This window comes from Colobus angolensis, unplaced genomic scaffold, assembly GCF_000951035.1.
Source record: "Colobus angolensis palliatus isolate OR3802 unplaced genomic scaffold, Cang.pa_1.0 Scaffold237, whole genome shotgun sequence".
NCBI classification, from domain to species: Eukaryota; Metazoa; Chordata; class Mammalia; order Primates; family Cercopithecidae; genus Colobus; species Colobus angolensis.
In genome coordinates, this window is record NW_012115566.1 from 147,211 (window position 1) to 165,905 (window position 18,695).

An 18,695-nucleotide genomic window follows, 5' to 3' on the forward strand; every position below is an offset into this window, starting at 1 on the left:
ATGTAATTTCACTCTTGTTGCACACTCTGGACTGCATTACCGCCACCTTGGCTCACTGCAACCTCTGCCTCTCAGGTTCAAGTGGTTCTCCTGCCTCAGCCTCCCAAGTAGCTGGGATTATAGGCATGTGCCACCACACTCGGATAATTTTGTATTTTTAGCAGAAACGGGGTTTCTCCATGTTGGTCAGGCAGGTCTCCAACTCCCGACTTCAGGTGATCCACCCACCTTGGCCACCCAAAGTGCTGGGATTACAGGCATGAGCCACTGCCCTCGGCCGAGTGGCCACTCTTGAAGCTCTGTAAAGTTTATCTTCACATTCTGGATTGCATGTGTTTTGCCAAGGACTACAGTGCACCTGCTGCTCATCCACCCCAGTCAACAGGAAGTTGTCAATAAGACAAGCTGATTTAATATCCTATATCCAGTGTGGCTAGTACAGTCTTAAGACTATGCTATAGAGGGCAGCGGAGTTACAATAGCCCTGAGACAAACTATAAATAGATGTTTTGTGGATCCCACATGGATGTGAATCACTCCATATCCACTTTCTAATTGGAGTGGAAAGGAACGCACTCACCAGATCCACAGCTACATGCTGTGTGCCCGAGGCTTTATTAATCTGCTCTATCAGTGATATTCAGACAACATAAAAGTTGCAATTATAACTCCTACTTGGCCATACCTGGAGTAATTTCATTCATTCTTTAGACCTCATCAGGCTTCCTCGGGGACAGGTTGCTGAATTACATAGACACAATAGACAGCCTCAACACCACCCCTCATCCTTCAGCTCTCTACTGGTGGTGCAACCCCCAAAATACTTGCAGTGCCTTCCATAAGACCCACCTGGGTCACGCTATGATTTTTGATTTGGCCAGATGGGGGCAGTGTCAGAGGTTTCCCTTGGGCTTTCAGCACAATGACAGCCCTTACTCTATAAACTAGGGACCCAGTGTGGGGGTGACTCCACCTAACAGTGCATCAGTGTCAATTATGCACTCAGGGAACTGGAAGATAACGAGGGCTGAGTCTATGGATCCAGTGGTCCCATTTTAGGCCACAATGTGTCCAGGTTTACTCCCTGGCCTCCGTAAGCTGTGATGGGAGACATGATGGTGCTGTGGGCATCTGGGCATCAATGTCAGCTCACACCTAGTGTTAATAATCCCCCCAGTTCTGCCTGTTTCCTTTCCCCAGTGTACAGTCTCCTGTGTAAATTACTATAGGTTCCTCTGCCGAATGACTGAGGGAATTGTTCCAGCATATACTTCCATGGGGTTGCGGGTCTTTCTCCTAGGGATATGGACTCCTCCTCTGTCACTGAGATCTGAATCTGAATCTCGTGGACTCCTCCTCTGTCACCAAGATCTGAATCCGAATCTTGGTTGAGGTCTAGGCATTGAGGATGGGATCGTGACTTTGTATTGGGTCAAACACCTTCACCCTCCTGCTCCTCAGTTATTTCTTTCTTATCATAGACATCAAGCAGCGCCCTTGTTGGCTACCTGTCCTAACCTTGGGACATCACCCTCTATTAACCTTCCCCACACTACCTGCAGCTTGAGTCCTCTTGGCTGCTCCTCCGAAGTTGCCGTAGTTAACCGTGCCCTCTGGCTTTTGCAGGTTACTGTCACCACTTGGTCTCTGTCTCTTCAGGGCCACACTCTTCCCAAGGATATTAATAAATACAACTCTGAGACCATCTTTACTACCATATCCCCAGCCTGCAGAGGACAACACCCAGACACTTCTTAATGATGCAGGTCCCTCTCACCATCACGTTTCTGAGGCTCCGGTGGAAAGTGTGTCCTCTGGGCCCTCTTGTAGAGCATGGTCCTGGTGGGCCTTCCCGATGCCCACTTTCCTCAGCCTCGTTATTCCATCACCTACATGTTCCAGAGCAACTAAGACATGTCTACCTTGTTGAGAGTTGGGCATCTTTTTTTCCAGTTTATATGGATTCACCCCAGCAGTGGAATAACTCCCATTTGTCAAAGTCCTGGGGTGTTTGATAAACCCGTGCCCTGAGAAAGTGCCTCCAAGCCAAATGATTTTTATTCATCCAGACTGAAATTCTGGTTCCTTAATCAAAGGCCCTCAAATTCCAATCCCAGAAGTGGTCCCCAGCCTCCTATGGGGACATGCTAGCTAGTTCCTGCAAAGCTCCTAAGTGGGATTCCCATGGCATCATAGGGATGAGGCTTCTGTAGCACCTTCCAGCATAAGAAGTGGGAACCATTACTAGAAAAGAGTGAGCTTCCTCTGCATGCCCCGAAGATCCTAGACAGCACCCATCGCATAATCCTATTCCAGTTTGCAGAATCTCAGGTTTCCCCACCAGGGCCCTGACTTTCCTGTAACAGGCCTGCCTTGGCCGAGTGTCAAACATCTCTGGAGCACTGTGGCCCTCATAATGATGTCTTCAGCTACCATTCCATGCTACCTGCCCTTTTGTTACAGGAGATAAAGACCTTTTGTTACAGGAGATACTGCAGAGGCTGTCACATGTAGCCAGTGACAGATGTTAACATTCCGCAGATTCTCATGATCCTTTCATAGGGCAACACTGCAGCCGAGCAGTAACCAGCCAACTCCCCTGTCTTTGTAGGTTTCCCCCAACTCCATCCTTATTGTACAGGGCATTCTATCACCACACCTGCCATAGCACCCTCTAACCAGGGCATCTTCTCAGCTCAGCACTGGTGAGACCCTCAGCAGCTCAGCTGCACTTGTGCCATTGAGTTTCTGTGTCCCCCACCAACCCGGGTGGCATCCTCTTGGCCTGCCAGGCAGTGGGAAAGCTTATTTCAGATTCTCATTTTTGCCTGTTTTCATGGATCACCCTTCATGCCACTTGTGTTAGTTAGGGTCCCCTGAGGAGCAGACCCCAATACAGTGGTAAACGTGTAAGGTTTTATTAGGGCAAATACTTGTGAGAGAAATTCATGAGAGAGACAGAAAATGCTGGGAAAGCCATCAGACCACAAAGCAACTCTGAGCCCCAGTGATGTAGAGAGTTCAGGAAGGTCAGTTGGAAGCATCCTAGACCCCGTGCAGGCTAAGGGAAGTTCAGTAAGGGTGGCAGGGATCCCTGGAGCTTCAGGCAGCCTTCAGAGAAGAAATGGTTCTGCCTTAGTTTCTGCCCTGCTTTCCTCAATCATTGATTGGAAAAGACAGGGGGAAGGTGTGGTCTCAGAGCAAATGTGGCAATAGGTTTCAGGATTCAAAAGTTGGAGCCATCACCAATTCTGCTTCCTCTAGCTGAGGGGCTGGGATGTGCATTCTCATGACTGCCACAGTGATCCAGTGGGGAGAGAGGAAAAAGGTTGATGATAAAGAGAAAAAAACGGTATTAATGGATGTACCGACACCTTTAAGTGGATGGGAAGGGATGACGTTTGGGGCACCAGAAGAGGGACTGGCTCTTTCTGGGAGCAGGATGGTTAACCCACAACAGTCCCCCACATGGTAAAATGCCTGACATGTGGTGCATCCGCAAATGCATGAGCAGACAGTGGTGGAATCTAGGAAGTTGTCTTCTAATGTGTTCAGTTTTCTCAGTGAGGTAGGAACCAAGGTCATCAGCCGATGTAAGAATGGGGAAGGAGGGTTGGATATGTGAGCACACAGAGAAGGTGTGTAAGAGTCACCCAGGCCCAGAGGAGGCTGAGGGTAAGCCATACAGGGAGAGGGTGATTGCTGGCCGTGGTGGGGGCTCCCCATGAGGTCTGGGTTGTGAAGGTACAGAGAGCAGTCAGTATGCTGTGTGCCGCTCTCCTGCAGCTCAGGGAGCAGGTGCAGTGTAGGCAGAGGTAGAATCCACCAGCTGTGTAGTTTTGCCAGGTGAGTGTGACAACTCAAGGGAGAGGCAAGGGAGGGATAGAAATTATTTACCATAGAATTCAAAATGGGTAAGGAGGGAGGAGAGGACACCAAGGGTGAGTAACAGGGAGTAGATGGCAGGATCACTAGATTGGGAATCTCAGTGGGGTGGAAGGGTTGTTGGAATTGATGTACTGCAGAACGGACTTCAAGCCTGGAATGCAGGCACATAGGCAATGAGTAGTCGCTGATATTACATCACAGCATATGAAAAAAATGCTAGCATCTGTGTCCTCAGAGCCTGTGGCCACCTTGCATGGGATGAGTGGAAAGATGGCCAGAAGGGGGGAAGTGTGAGATTGAGAGTATGGAAGCGCTGGGGTTCTTGGGCATGATGAGGCCTAGGGGATGACAAGGGCACGAGATTCAGGCAGAGAGAGGAGAACGTCATGGAAGAGAGGAGTTCCAGGGTCTGAGAGGCCAGGGAGAGAGGGCATCTTCTCTGCTGTATGGGTGTCTATTGCTGCCATAGCCATAAAAATTACCACAAACCAAGTGGCTTTAAACAGCACCTAATTATCATGTCACAGTCGTGTCGGTTGCAAGTCCACACAGTCTCACAGGGCTAATATCAACGTATGGGCAGGTCTGCGTTCTTTCCTTGAGACTCTGGGGAAGAATCCACTTCCAAGCTCATTCAGGTTCTTGTCTGAATTCACTTCCTTGCAGATAGAACAGAGGTTTCCACTTCCTTGTTAAGAGCAACCTTAGAGGGTATCCTTAAAAGAAGACAAAAGACAGCCCACTGAACTACACATGACAGTTGTCACCAGAGAAGTTTGGACAGTGTGTGCCCAGAGACCACCTGGTAAGAAGAGGATTCTGCTCCTCTCCAGGCCCAGGTAATAGACCCTCATCCCCAGGAGGAGGCATGGTTACTTTCACACAATGAGGGTAGAAGTGTATGTGGAAACCAGACATCCACCTGGGGGCCTTCTGGTTCCCCTTGCCTCATTTTAAGTGTGAGCAGAATCATCCAGCAATTCAGCCGAAGATGACTTGATTTCAAAGGGCCCAGACTGGTCAGGGCAGAAGGTTTGAGTCACACCCCTGGGTAATCTCCCAAGGCCCTGCTCCTGTGCTCTGACACCCTCAGTAGCATTGGTGCTGAGGCTCTGCTTCCCATGGGCTGTTCCCAACCAGTGACGGGTCATACCAGTGACACTAATGCAGGACATTCCTGGGAGACAGGGGAGTCCTCTGATGACCAACTATACTTTGAGGACTCCTCTATGGCCTTGCTTAACTCTCCTTAGATTGCCTGTGGTCTAGGACATGTCCAGGAGACCTTCTTTCCTTCTGTCCATCACGAGGGGATCACACTCGCATCTTGGTCTGTTGCCTTTCTCAGGGTAACCTGTCTCCCTCACTATATCTTCTGACAGGTGTGTCCCCTATAAAATGCTGTAACTTTAATCCCATGATGGAACTTGCTTTTTGGAGTATCTGGACTGCTAAATCATTTTCATCTGCACACCAGTGTACTCTTACTTATTCCAATTTGTAAAATCCTTTTGTTTATTCAACTACTTCTATCTGCATTGGCACCATTTTGCTGGTATTTGTATTATGCTTTTGAGTTTGTCAATGTTCATGGCTTTAAGTAAATTTGGGGGTAGTTGGTTACACAGCAATGGATAACTCATGAAGCCCTCTTATATGTCCATTATTCTATAGAGGTTAACTACACATATTTTATTTCCTCCCATTTTGATAATGTTAGCCATACATAGGATTTCTAGTTTCTCAACACCTATTCTTTTCTTTATTTTAGTTTATTTTCTCCTTTGTTCCTTCCCTTTCTCCTTCCTTCTGTCCCTCCCTCCCTCTTTTTCTTCTCTATTTCCATTCAACCTCTCACCCTCCCTTCTTCTCACTCCCCTTTCCTTCCCTTTCCCCTTCCTTCTTTTCTTCTTTCACTTTTCCTTCCATTCCTCCTTCTTTCCCTCCGTTCCTCCATTTTTTTCCTTTTTCTTATGAAATTTTCCTAAATATAAAATAACCCTGTGTGATTGTGCTATAAGTAAGCATTTTCTGAATCTATATGCCAAAAGTATAATGCCACGGTATATAAGAAACAAGTAAACAACAGGAAGTTATTAACAGAGTCTGAATGAAAATGCCTGCTGTAATTCTACTGCCAAGACAGTGACTTTTAACTCAATTCCTTTGACGCAGTATTTTCAGAACACCTCATCAAGTATTACACATTTATTGTAACAGTTTAAATAGCCACAATCACTTTGGAAATCATATTATCATTATCTAGTATGGTTAAAGTCCATACAATGTATCATCCAACCAACCCATTCCTAATCATCCACTCTGGGGGGCTTTCTTACCTATGTGCACAGGAGACATGCACATTAATGTATATGGCAAAAAGTGGAATCAGCCACATATACATCAATAGGAAAGTAGTGAAATTGTGGTATAACCATAAAATGTAAACCTTCAGCAGTAAAAATGAGTGAATGACAGTCTCCCACACCACAAATGACTCCTATATGTAATGTGCATAATGAGAAAATAAATGCAGTAGGAATTTGCTTTACAGGAAGCTTAAAAACCAGCAAAACTAACTGATACTTGGTTTGGGCATATATATATATATACACACACACACACACACACACATATATATATATACACACACACACACTTATTGCACAAATCTTTAAAGAAATACAAAAGAATAAAAATCACAGGTTCAGGATGGAGTCTCCTTCTGGGGAAAGTGAATGGGCAGCAGCCCAGGGGAGCTTTACAGGTTCTGTGTTTTACACCAGTGCTGGGCACCCTGGTAGTTACTTGATTGTAATTCCTAAACACAGTTTTCCAAATTAAAATATACATGTTTTTTATAGAAATTAAAGAGAAAAGAATTTCAAAGTTCACTACAAGGATCCTTAACAAGAACTACTTACATTTGAAGAAAACCACAGGGAATTGTAAGGAGCCATGTGACAGAGAGGACCAGGATGCCATGAAAATGGCCTTGGTTACAAATAGGCCATTTGATCCTTGACTCACTGGCATCTCTCTAGATTTTCAAGTATACAATGTTTAATTTGCTGTGCAAGGTAATTCCACCTTGCAAAGGATCTGATGTTACATTTTACCACACATAAAACTGAATTAAACTTTTACAGAATTGGAAATGCACATCATTCATCAAAACAAATGAAACAAGAAAAGAGTAGGAAGGAATATCCAGTGATGGAATAGCAAATATGAATGGAAAACAGAATAGGACTGCTAAAAAGAAAAAAAAATTTGGAAGCACATAATAGAGTGCTATATGGAATCATAGTGGTGTCCAAATCACTTCTATCACATCTCATTGACTACCACAACAAAAGATGTTAAGTTTATTATGGAATGCCCACCGAATAGCCAGTTTTTGGAAAAAAAAAAAAAAAAAAACTTGTTTCTCAATTCGAGCTAACCATTTCGGGCTACAGCATCAAACCAAAGTTATTGGCATTGTGTTAAGCTAGATGGGCTGAATAAAGTATGAGATTCACGTTTTTGTAAGTGAAAAGCGATTTGATTAGGCAATTTTTTTCTAAGTGAATGCAACTTTATTAGAGAAGTAAAGAAACAAAAGAACAGCTACTCCATAAAGCAGAGTTTCTTTCTTTCTTTTTTTTTTTTTAAGTGCAGGCAAATGTTTAATGAAGATGATATTTCAATAAGAAAATTGATGCTTGGCGCATATTTCCACTAAATTTGAGACATCTTAGACAAAACAAAGACTTATTTGCAAGGCGTTAGTTTTAAGGGACTGAAGTCTTGGAACTATTTGATCTAGTTACTCTATGTTCTCAACTGTGTTAACTCATTGAAGAGAACATTGTTATTTAATAACAATGGTATTGGCAGGAAAAACTGAGATACTGTTGTATCTCCTTACTCTGTCTCCAACTGTGTTTCCCTCAGCACCCAAAGCTCTGTGATGTCTCAAACTTTTAATCATGAATTTAAAAAGAGAAGCTTATCATGGAATTAGAAAAAAACTATTTTAAAATTCATGTGGATCCAAAAAGAGCTTGTATAGCCAGAAGAATCCTAAGCAAAAAGAAAAAGCTGGAGGCACCAGGCTACCCGACTTAAAACTATACTACAAGGTTACAAAAACAGGCACATAAACCAATGGGACAGAATAGAGAACTCAGAAAAGAGACTGCACATCTACAACCATTTGATCTTCAACAAACCTGACAAAAACAAGCAATGGAGAAAGGATTCCCTATTTAATAAATGATGCTGGGAGAACTGGCTAGCCATATGCAGAAAATTGAAACTGGACCCCCTCCTTACATTTTACACAAAAGTTAACTCAAGATAAAGACTTAAACGTAAAATCCAAAACTAGAAAAACCCTAGAAGAAAATCTAGGCAATACCATTCCAGACATAGGGATGGGCAAAGAATTTATGATGAAATTGCCAAAAGCATCTGCCACAAAAGCAAAACTTGACAAATGGGATCTAATTAAACAAAAGAGCTTCTGCACAGCAAACAAACTATCATCAGAGCAAACAGACATCCTACGGAATGGGAGAAAATGTGTGCAATCTACTCATCTGACAAAGGTCTAATATTCAGAATCTACAAAGAACTTAAGCAAATTTACATGAAAAAAACAACTTCATTAAAAAGTGGACAAAGGACCTGAACAGACACTTCTCAGAAGTAGACGCACATGTGGCCAACAAAAATATGAAAAAAAGGTCAACATCACGGATCTTTACAGAAATGCAAATCAAAACCACAAATGAGATACCATCTCATGCCAGTCAGAATGGCAATTATTAAAAAGTCAAGAAACAACAGATGCTGGCGAGGTTGCGGAGAAACAGGAATGCTTTTACACCGTTAGAGGAAAAGTAACTTGGTTAATCCATTGTGGAAGACAGTGTGGCAATTCCTCAAAGATTTAGAACCAGAAATACCATTTGACCCAGCAATCCCAATACAGGATATATACCCAAAGGAATATAAATCATTCTATTACAAAGATATATGCATGTTTACACTCATTGCAGCACTATTCACAGTGGAATAGTGAATAGTCTTCAGCGAAGACATGGAATCAACCCAAATGCCCATCAATGATGGACAGGATAAAGAAAATATGGTACATATACACCATGGAATATTATGCAGCCATAAAAAGGAATGAGATCAAGTCCTTTTCAAGGATATGGATGGGCTGGAAGCCATTATCCTCAGCAAACTCACACAGGAACAGTAAACCAAACAACACATGTTCTCTTTTATAATTGGGAACTAAGCAATGAGAACACATGGACACAGCAAGAGGAACAACACACACTGGGGCCTGTTGGGAGAGGGCAGTGGTTGGGAGGATCATTAGCAAAAACAGCTAATGCATACCAGGGTTAATGCCTAGGTGATGAGTTGATAGGTGCAGCAAACCACCATGGCACATGTTTACCTATGTAACAAACCTGCACATCCTGCACAGGTACCCTGGAACTTAAAATAAAATTAAATTAAAAGACAAGCTTAAAGAGTTAATGAAAAATAATTAGATAATAGAAGTCTTTGATTTTGAAAAACCAGAAACAATAGTTTTAATTTTGCTTTTAACATATATTCAAATCCTTTGATACTATTCCCTTCCAGAGGTGCAGCTTAATTCCCCCTCTTGAGTGTGGCTTGGACTTAATGAGGCACTTCTGACATGGCCTGGCTCTGTGTTCCCACCCAAATCTCATCTTGAATTGTCATTCGAATTGTAATCCCTATCTGTTCGGGGGGGAACCACATGGGAGGTGACTGGATCACGGGGACACTTCCCCCATGCTGTTCTCAGATACTGAGGGAATTCTCATGAGATGTGATGGTTCTATAAGGGGCATTTCCCTGCTTCATTCTGCATTTCTCTCTCCTGCCACCATGTGAAGAAGGACATTGTTTGCTTCCACTTCTGCCATGACTCTAAGTTTCCTGGGGCAGGCTCCTCAGCAATGCAGAACTGTGAGTCAGTTAAATCTCTTTCCTTTATAAATCACCCAATCTCAGGTATTTCTTTATAGCAGTGTGAGAATGGACTAATACAACTTCTAACTTATAGAATAATGCTGACATAACAGTTTGTGACGTTGGGTGTAGAACATAAAACTCACTGCAGCTTCCACCTTCTCTCTCTCTCTGTCTCTGGGATCATGAGCTCTGGGGGAATCCAGCTGCTGTGCCATAAGCAGCCCTGCAGGAAGGTCCATGTGACTGAGAGCTGAGGCCTTCCGGGACTAGATAACAAGGAACTAGGACTTTTCCAACAGCCATGTGACTGATCCATCTTTCTTGTGAATCCTCAGCCCCAGTGAAGTCCTCAGATGATGCAGCCCTTGACTGACAACTGGACTGCAATCTTGTGAGAGGTCCTGAGCCAGAAGCACTCAGGGAAACCTCTCCTGGATTCCTAACCATTGGAAACTGTGGGAGATGATGAATATTTGTTGTTTTGAGTTAAGTGTTACATAATTTGTTACTCAATCGTAAATAGATAATACATTTTCACAAGAGAGGATGTATTATTACACGTTAAATTGCATTTGCTCCAAATGTATCATCATTATCATTATTATTTTCGAGACAAGGTCTCACTCTGTAACCCAGGCTGGAGTCTGGTGGCATGATCACCATGCACTGCAGTGTTGACCTCCTGGGCTCAAGGGACCCTCCGATCTCAGCCTCCTGAGTAGCTGGGACTACAGGCATGAACCACCATGCCTGACTAATTTTCTAATATTTTTGTAGAGATGGGGGTTTTGCCCAGGCTGATCGTGAACTTCTGCAGTCAACAAATCTGCCTTCCTCTGCCTTCCACAGTGCTAGGATAGCAGGCGTGAGCCACCACATATGGCCTAAAGTAATTATAAGATATTAAACATGTAATTTAGTTTTAAAAGGTAAGGAGAATTTCCATGGCCAAAGAGGATGTAGTTTAATATCGTTCACAATGATCACTTTACTTGAACTTCAATTTCCTACTGTGTCTCAATTAAACAGAAAAGGAAGATCCAGCCCTTGCTGGGCTGATTCTATGATGGCCCCAACACCCAGCTCCTGGTCATTCACCTTCCCCCAGTGATTCAACCAACTCTAATGTAGGTGCTGCTGTGAAGGGATTTAGCAGATATAAATAAGGGGCTCAATTAGTTGACTTTAGGCTGGGTTTCTCCTGCTTGGACTGTCCTAATTAGGTGAGCCCTTGAAAGGACTGGGTTCTTCCTGAGCACAGAGAAACACAGTGTGAGAGGGATTCAGCATGAGGGGTTTCCTCCACCGTGGGCTTTGAAAATGAAGGGGCTATGGGCCGGGTGCAGTGGTTCACGCTTGTAATCCCAGTACTTTGGGAGGCTGAGGCAGGCGGATCAAGAGGTCAGGAGATCGAGGCCATCCTAGCTAACACGGTGAAACCCCGTCTCTACTAAAAATAAAAAAAAATTAGCTGGGCGTGGTGGCGGGCGCCTGTAGTCCCAGCTACTTGGGAGGGTGAGACAGGAGAATGGCATGAACCAGGGAGGTGGAACTTGCAGTGAGCTGAGATTGCACCACTGCACTCCAGCCTGGGCTACAGAGCGAGACTCTGCCAAAAAAAAAAAAAAGCGGGGGGGCTGTGTAGGAAAGAACACTGGTGAACACTAGGAATTGAGCGCAGCCCTCCCCGTTCTCTATATTGACAACCAGCAAGGAACAGGGACTTTAGTCTTACAACTGTAAGAAACTGCATTCTGCCACCTCTCTATGAACCTGAAGGAGGATTCAAAATGAAAACACAGCTTTTGGAAGCCCAGAACAGAGATTCTCTCCACATCTTGCCCAGATTTCTGACCAATGAACTAAAAGCAGATAAATGGGTGTTGTTTTGCCAAGGGTGGTAGTGCATGAATGAATTGATGAACTGCTATGCACACTAGTTACATAAAATAAAATCTTTCTGAACTTTTTCAGTGTTTTACACTTAATAATTATCTGGGATGCAATTTAATACACTCATATTTCATTCATTAAGTCAATAAAAATTAATTTAGTGCCTATGATGAACCAGGTATCCCTTCATATGCTCACCTGCCTGACACTCCAGAAGTTTCACAAGACCAAAGTGGAGACACTGGAGTGTTTTAAGTGGAGAAATGACACACTCTGACTGACAGGAGCAGGACCACTGTGAAGACAACAGTCACGTAGCAGGTCATGGGACAGTGCTAGTGTCACAATTCACGAGTGACAGTGTGGTGGGGACTAAGGGGAGAGGAAGGTCTGAAGAATGAGAGGGACTGAAGGAAGGGCTGGAGAAGCAGGCGCTGAGGAAAAGGATCAGAGGAAAGAATTCGAAAGCAGCAGAATTCTTAGGTTTCAATACATTGTTTTATGGATTTTAATATATCCATCTACAGAGCCTAGCAGGGTGTCCTTGGCAGTTGGCCTTTAATACCTTATGTGGGTCTGCCTAAAAACTAATTGTTTTTATGTTAATCAGGTTTTAAAAATACTAAGTGTTCCTATAAAATATACACAACACTTAGAAATGGATACTTCCTAAAAACAGGCAGTGCATGAGCACTGGTGAGGGGCATTGTGACTGCACTGAACAGTTGCAACTGTGAGGTGAATAGTCCGTACTGTTTGCGGACATATAGTCTGCAAACTATATGTCTCCTGGTTGCAACATATAGCAACACAGTGTGCTAGTTTATACTGAGGAAATACCCTGGACTCACACAGAAACTCAGAGCTATGGAATGATGGTACACTTAAGATACGACAAATGGGAGTCACAGATACATTGTTTGCGAAAGTGAAATTTAGGAGCTTTGTGAGTCCTGTTGTAACGCTTTTGGACACATTTATAAATCAAGGGGCCAAAGTGACATTTTTTACCGATTAGATTCCTGATCATTCGGGGGTTACCAAGATTCTACTACCCAATGTATTTAATAAACAAACAGCAAACTGATCTCTATTCTGTCTCATGCACTCAGGCGCAACTTTTCCAGATTTTTAAAAAAAAAACACCACCAAAAAAAAAAAAAAAAAAAAACAGTCTCTATACCTTCATTCCCAGAGTAAGCTCAGTCTCTGGCACCAAGCTCCGTGGGGTGAGTTTTCTTCTAGAAGAGTCCAAGGGGACAGGTAAGGAGTGGGAGGCAGGGAGTCCAGTTCAGGGATGGAGATTCCGGGATGAAAAGTGAAGGGAGAGGAACGGGGCCCATGCCCAGGGGTTCTCCCTGGTTTCTCAGACAGCTCCTGGGCCAAGACTCAGGGAAACAGTGAGATAGAGCGCTTGGCACAAGAGGAGCGGGGTCAGGGCGAAGTCCCAGGGCCCCAGGTGTGGCTCTCAGGGTCTCAGGCCCCGAAGGCGGTGTATGGATTTCGGAGTCCCAGCGTTGGGGATTCCCCATTTCCGCAGTTTCTCTTCTTCTGACAACCTGCGTCGTGTCCTTCTTCCGGAATACTCACGACGGGGACCCAGTTCTCACTCCCATTGGGTGTCAGGTTTCTAGAGATGCCAATCAGCGTCGCCGCAGTCCCGTTTCTAAAGTCCCCACTCACTCACCAGGACTCAGCTTCTCCGCAGACGCTGAGGATGGCGGTCATGGCGCCCCGAACCCTCCTCCTGGTGCTCTCAGGGGCCCTGGCCCTGACCCAGACCTGGGCGGGTGAGTGCGGGGTCGGGAGGGAAACGGCCTCCTCGGGAAGCAGCGAGGGGCCCGCCCGGCGGGGGCGCAGGACCCGGGGAGCCGCGCAGGGAGGAGGGTCGGGCGGGTCTCAGCCTCTCCTCGCCCCCAGGCTCTCACTCCATGAGGTATTTCTACACCGCTGTGTCCCGGCCCGGCCGCGGGGAGCCCTACTTCTTCGCCGTGGGCTACGTGGACGACACGCAGTTCGTGCGGTTCGACAGCGACGCCGAGAGTCCGAGGATGGAGCCGCGGGCGCCATGGGTGGAGCAGGAGGGTCCAGAGTATTGGGACCAGGAGACACAGAACATGAAGAGCGCGGTACAGACCTACCGAGGGAACCTGCGGACCCTGCTCCGCTACTACAACCAGAGCCAGGGCGGTGAGTGACCCCGGCCCGGGACGCAGGTCACGACCCCTCCCTATTCCCCACGGACGGCCCGGGTGGCCCCGAGTCTCTGGGTCCCAGATCCACCCCGAAGCCGCGGGACCCCGAGACCCTTGACCCGGGAGAGCCCCAGGCGCCTTTACCCGATTTCCTTTTTAGTTTAGGCCAAAATCCCCGCGGGTTGGGCGGGGCGGGGCGGGGCTCCGGGGACGGGACTGACCGCGGGGGCGGGGCCAGGGTCTCACACCATCCAGGAGATGTACGGCTGCGACCTGGGGCCCGACGGGCGCCTCCTCCGCGGGTATGAACAGCACGCCTACGACGGCAGGGATTACATCGCCCTGAACGAGGACCTGCGCTCCTGGACCGCCGCGGACATGGCGGCTCGGTTCACCCAGCGGAAGTGGGAGGCGGCCCGTGCGGCGGAGCAGCACAGAACCTACCTGGAGGGCACGTGCGTGGAGTGGCTCCGCAGATACCTGGAGAACGGGAAGGAGACGCTGCAGCGCGCGGGTACCAGGGGCCACAGGGCGCCTCCCTGATCGCCTGTAGATCTCCCAGGCTGGCCTCCCACAAGGAGGGGAGACAAATGGGACCAACACTAGAATATCGCCCTCCCTCTGGTCCTGAGGGAGAGGAATCCTCCTGGGTTTCCAGATCCTGTACCAGAGAGTGACTCTGAGGTTCCACCCTGCTCTCTGACACAATTAAGGATAAAATCTCTGAGGGAATGAAGGGAAGACAATCCCTCGAATACTGATCAGGGGTTCCGTTTGACACCGGCAGCAGCCTTGGGCCCTGTGACTTTTCCTCTCAGGCCCTGTTCTCTGCTTCACACTCAATGTGTGTGGGGGTCTGGGTCCAGCTCCTCTGAGTCCCTCAGCCTCCACTCAGGTCAGGACCAGAAGTCAGTGTTCCTTCCTCAGGGAATAGAATTTTCCACGGAATAGATTATCCCAGGTGTCTGTGTCCAGGATGGTGTCTGGGTTCTGGGCTCCCTTCCCCACCCCAGGTGTCCTGTCCATTCTCAAGATGGTCACATGCGTGCTGGTGGAGTGTCCCATGACAGATGCAAAATGCCTGAATTTTCTGACTCTTCCCATCAGACCCCCCCAAGACATATGTGACCCACCACCCCATCTCTGATCATGAGGCCACCCTGAGGTGCTGGGCCCTGGGCTACTACCCTGCGGGGATCACACTGACCTGGCAGCGGGATGGAGAGGAACAAACTCAGGACACGGAGCTCGTGGAGACCAGGCCTACAGGGGATGGAACCTTCCAGAAGTGGGCGGCTGTGGTGGTGCCTTCTGGAGAGGAGCAGAGATACACCTGTCATGTGCAGCATGAGGGTCTGCCCAAGCCCCTCACCTTGAGATGGGGTAAAGAGGGAGATGGGGGTGTCATGTCTTTTAGGGAAAGCTGGAGCCTCTCTAGAGATCTTTAGCAGGGTCAGGACCCCTCACCTTCCCCTCTTTTCCCAGAGCCGTTTTCCCAGTCCACCATCCCCATTGTGGGCATCATTGCTGGCCTGGTTCTGCTTGGAACTGTGGTCACTGGAGCTGTGGTTGCTGCTGTGATGTGCAGGAGGAAGAGCTCAGGTGAGGAAGGGGTGAGGAGTGGGGTCTGGGATTTCTTGTCTCACTGAGGGTTTCAAGTCCCAGGTAGAAGTGTATCCTGTCTGGTTACTGGGAAGCACCATCCACACTCATGGGCCCACCCAGCCTGGGCCCTGTGTGCCAGCACCTACTCTTTTGTAAAGCACCTGTTAAAATGAAGGACAGATTTATCACCTTGATTATGGTGATGGGACCAGATCCCAGCAGTCACAAGTCACAAGGGAAGGTCCCTGCTGAGGACAGACCTCAGGAGGGCAGTTGGTCCAGGACCCACACCTGCTTTCTTCATGTTTCCTGATCCCGCCCTGGGTCTGCAATCACACATTTCTGGAAACTTCTCTGGGGTCCAAGACTAGGAGATTCCTCTAGGACCTTATGGCCCTGACTCCTTTCTGATATCTCACAGGACATTTTCTTCCCATAGATAGATAAGGCGGGAGCTACTCTCAGGCTGCAAGTAAGTATGAAGGAGGCTGATCCCTGAGATCCTTGGGATATTGTGGTTGGGAGCCCATGGGGGAGCTCACCCACCCCACAGTTCCTCCTCTAGTCACATCTCCAGAGGGATCTGACCAGGTCCTGTTTTTGTTCTACTCCAGGCAGTGACAGTGCCCAAGGTTCTGATGTGTCTCTCACGGCTTGTAAAGGTGAGACCCTGGGGGGCCTGATGTGTGTGGAGTGTTGGGGGGAACAGTGGACGCAGCTGTGCTATGGGATTTCTTTGACTTGGATGTATTGAGCATGTGATGGGCTGTTTAAAGTGTCACTCCTCACTGTGACGGATGTGAATTTTTTCATGAATATTTTTTCTATAGTGTGAGACAGCTGCCTTGTGTGGGATTGAGAGGCAAGATTTGTTCACGCCTTCTCTTTGTGACTTGAAGAATCCTGACTTTCTTTCTGCAAAGGCACCTGAATGTGTCTGTGTTCCTGTAGGCATAATGTGAGGAGGTGGGGAGATCACCCCACCCCAGGGTCCACTATGACCCTCTTCCCCACGCTGACCTGTGTTCCCTCCCCATTTATCTTTCCTGTTCCAGGGAGGTTGGGCTGGGATGTCTCTATCTCTGTCTCAACTTCATGGTGCACTGAGCTGTAACTTCTTCCTTCCCTATTAAAATTAGAACCTGAGTATAAATTTACTTTTTCAAATCCTTGCCATGAGAGGTTGATGAGTTAATTAAAGGAGGAGATTCCTGAAATTTGAGAGACAAAATAAATGGAAGATGTGAGAACCTTCCAGAGTCCACGTGTTTCTCATGCTGATTTGTTGCAGGGGAGGAGAGTAGATGGGGCTGTGCCCAGTTTGTGTTCTGGCCACCACAGGCTTTATGTGGTCACTGCTTGGCAGAGTCATCTTTGCTCCTTTATTGGCCCTTCAGTAGAACGTTGTCCCACCAAGACCTGTGATCACAGGGAGTTGGATGTCACCTAGGGCAGTCCCTGCATACAAATCTCCTTGTGGTATCAAGAGATAAATTTTCAGACCTGTCCAGATCTTGCCCTCCTCCCAGGGCTCTTTCCTGGATTGTATTTTCCATCTTGTCTCCAATCGTTTTAAAGGAAACGGATTCTGAAATTTGCAGAGGATGGGTCCCCTAGTTTCTCATCACAGGTAACTTTCTGTTGGAGCTCCTCTTGTACTGTCCTACTCATCTTCCTGCCCTGAGTTGTAGTAATCCTAGCGCTGGCTCCAATCCAAACTCATGGATGTATAAAGCAGAGTCTAATTTAGATTCATATGTGGTTAGAAAATTGTACCCATAAGGCTAGGGTTATTGTTCCGAAGAGAAAAATATGGTTGTGTGCTGCAGTGTGCAGGAGGGTTGGTGTAGGAGGAGGGGGAAGGAAGGGAGGACGCACAAGCAGCCCTGGTGAGAAAAGCACTGGCGTCATCGATGTCCACGTGAAATGATGTTGTTCTTTAGCTGCCACAGAACAGCATTTGCCCTGAGGCAACTGACATTTGTTGTCTGCTAGGGATATGACTGCTTTTGCATTTAGAAAGCATCATTAAAGTAAAAACAGAAAAATTTCTGGCGTTGTGGTGCATACATTCTAGATGCAAGCTTGTCCAACCCACGGCTCATGGGCTGAATATGGGCCAGGACAGTTTTGAATGTGAGGAGTTTTTGATTCTCTGTGGCGGACCTGAGACCTGGAGTGGGTGCACCCGCCTCCCTCAGGATCAGGAGTGAATGCTTTAGGAACACTCCTTTGCAGTGATCTGCAAAAGATAGAGGGCACAGTTACTGTGAGAACCCAGAGTAGCAGCCGAGGGGGCTCGGCCCTCAAGGAGTTGTGGGGAAGGTTAATAAAAGGTGGTGTCCCAGGGTCAGAGCAGATGGGCAGCCAGCAAGGGCACTGCTTCATATCTATGATGAGAATGCAAGAATTGAGGAGCAGGAGGCCAAGGGTGTTTGACCAAATACAAATCATGATCCCAGTCTCAATTCCTAGACTTCAGCCAAGCTTCAGATTCAGAATCCACAGTGGGGCTTAAGGAGGCCAGGAAATAAACCTGGACACACTATGGCCCACAGTGGGACCACTGGGTCCATAAACCCAGTCCTGGTTATCTCCCCATTCCCCACATGCATAATTGGCCTTCGTACACTGGCAACTTTGGTCACCCCCACGCTGCGTCCCTAGTCTGGAGAGTAAGGGCTCTCATTGTGCTGAAGCCCAAAGGGAATCCTCTAAAACTTCCCTCGTCCCAGCCTAGCCAGAAGCAATATTGTGCCCCAGGTGGAACTTGTGGAGGGTACTGCAGGTATTGTAGGGGTAGCACTGCCATTAGAGATCTGAAGGATGGGGTGATGTTGGGGTTGCCTGTTATCTCCATATAATTCAGCCATCTGTCCCTGAAGAAGCCTGATATGGGTCAAGAATGAATGGAATTACTCCAGACTTGACCAAATAGGAGCCCTGATTGCAGCTGGATATCACTACTTGGGGAGATAGATAATGCCTCAGGCACATGGCAGGCAGCCATGCATTTGGTGAGTGCATTCTTTCCATTCCATTTAGAAAATGGATATGGAATGATTCACATTCACATGGGATTTTTAATACATTTATTGATAG

At 46.9% G+C, this 18,695-nt stretch overlaps 1 long non-coding RNA gene and 1 pseudogene across 2 annotated transcripts; one reads left to right on the plus strand and one right to left on the minus strand.

Moving 5' to 3' along the window:
• Positions 1 to 11,873: 11,873 nt before the first annotated feature.
• Positions 11,874 to 14,127, minus strand: LOC105513827. Its single transcript, XR_001002087.1, has 2 exons — positions 12,578 to 14,127; positions 11,874 to 12,547 (listed from the first exon to the last, which is right to left on the minus strand). It is a non-coding gene; the product is annotated as an uncharacterized LOC105513827 (long non-coding RNA).
• Positions 12,960 to 16,835, plus strand: LOC105513826 (annotated as a pseudogene). Its single transcript, XR_001002086.1, has 4 exons — positions 12,960 to 13,983; positions 14,227 to 14,502; positions 15,096 to 15,371; positions 15,474 to 16,835. The product of XR_001002086.1 is annotated as a patr class I histocompatibility antigen, B-1 alpha chain-like (transcript).
• Positions 16,836 to 18,695: the final 1,860 nt, after the last annotated feature.